This window comes from Oncorhynchus masou, unplaced genomic scaffold (genome assembly GCF_036934945.1).
Source record: "Oncorhynchus masou masou isolate Uvic2021 unplaced genomic scaffold, UVic_Omas_1.1 unplaced_scaffold_840, whole genome shotgun sequence".
NCBI classification, from domain to species: domain Eukaryota; kingdom Metazoa; phylum Chordata; class Actinopteri; order Salmoniformes; family Salmonidae; genus Oncorhynchus; species Oncorhynchus masou.
This window is the reverse complement of record NW_027014864.1, coordinates 80623-82500: the sequence shown is the minus strand read 5'-3', so window position 1 is coordinate 82500 and position 1878 is coordinate 80623.

Here is a 1878-nt window from a genome sequence, read left to right as displayed (position 1 = left end):
GTTGCCTTCTGTGTTGCTAGATGAAGAGAACAGAGCCCTGTCTGTTGACTTCTGTGTTGCTAGAGAACAGAGCCCTGTCTGTTGCCTTCTGTGTTGCTAGATGAAGAGAACAGAGCCCTGTCTGTTGACTTCTGTGTTGCTAGATGTAGAGAACAGAGCCCTGTCTGTTGCCTTCTGTGTTGCTAGATGTAGAGAACAGAGCCCTGTCTGTTGACTTCTGTGTTGCTAGATGAAGAGAACAGAGCCCTGTCTGTTGACTTCTGTGTTGCTAGATGAAGAGAACAGAGCCCTGTCTGTTGCCTTCTGTGTTGCTAGATGTAGAGAACAGAGCCCTGTCTGTTGCCTTCTGTGTTGCTAGATGTAGAGAACAGAGCCCTGTCTGTTGACTTCTGTGTTGCTAGATGAAGAGAACAGAGCCCTGTCTGTTGACTTCTGTGTTGCTAGATGTAGAGAACAGAGCCCTGTCTGTTGCCTTCTGTGTTGCTAGATGTAGAGAACAGAGCCCTGTCTGTTGACTTCTGTGTTGCTAGATGAAGAGAACAGAGCCCTGTCTGTTGCCTTCTGTGTTGCTAGATGAAGAGAACAGAGCCCTGTCTGTTGCCTTCTGTGTTGCTAGATGAAGAGAACAGAGCCCTGTCTGTTGACTTCTGTGTTGCTAGATGAAGAGAACAGAGCCCTGTCTGTTGCCTTCTGTGTTGCTAGATGAAGAGAACAGAGCCCTGTCTGTTGCCTTCTGTGTTGCTAGATGAAGAGAACAGAGCCCTGTCTGTTGCCTTCTGTGTTGCTAGATGAAGAGAACAGAGCCCTGTCTGTTGCCTTCTGTGTTGCTAGATGAAGAGAACAGAGCCCTGTCTGTTGACTTCTGTGTTGCTAGATGTAGAGAACAGAGCCCTGTCTTTTGCCTTCTGTGTTGCTAGATGTAGAGAACAGAGCCCTGTCTGTTGCCTTCTGTGTTGCTATAGTAGATGATAGTTGCTGGTTGCTAATGCTAGTACAGATAGATGCGGATGCTATCTTTCATTGACACCCAGGCTTTTTCAAAGGGGGACAGTGGCATCACTTTCAGACAAGTATTGATATTGCCAGAATGTGGATTGATTTAAACAATGTTCCACTTTTGCTCATTCAGGCCAGTTGCTCGTTTCCAGTGACACCCAGGCTTTTCCAGTTGTATCACTTTCTCACAAATTGTAATGAATGTAGTATGTTTTAATTATGCTGTTCTGCAATCGTAAGGACAGTTTCACCCCTGTAACCTCCGACTGTGGTCTTCAGAGCTGCACTCTGTTGAAGGACACTCCCACATACCAATACAAACCAGAGTAACCAAGGCAGCATGACTCAGTATTCATCTCATCAATGGCATTTGTGGGTGAATGTATTGACACTGGAACTCAACAGATGCTTGTCAGTTTCCATGAGAGAGAAATGGTTCATCTCTAGTGTTGAAGTTGTCACTCTTTCACCTCAGAAAGGACGACAAGTTGGGGTTTCTGTGTAGACCGGCCGCGCAACCCCAATACACGTCAGATGACAACACGGAAATGTGGGATCTGAAGTAAAGGTTCCTACAACACACTCATCTCAGGACACAATCAACTGAATGATCTGACCTTTACAGCTCCAGAACCACAATCTGAATGTCACACCCTGACCATAGTTTGCTTTGTATGTTTCTATGTTTTGTTTGGTCAGGGTGTGATATGAGTGGGCATTCTATGTTTCATGTCTAGTTTGTCTAGTTCTATGTTTGGCCTGATATGGTTCTCAATCAGAGGCAGGTGTTAGTCATTGTCTCTGATTGGGAACCATATTTAGGTAGCCTGTTTGGTGTTGGGTTTTGTGGGTGATTGTCCTTGTTTCTGTCTCTGTGTTACT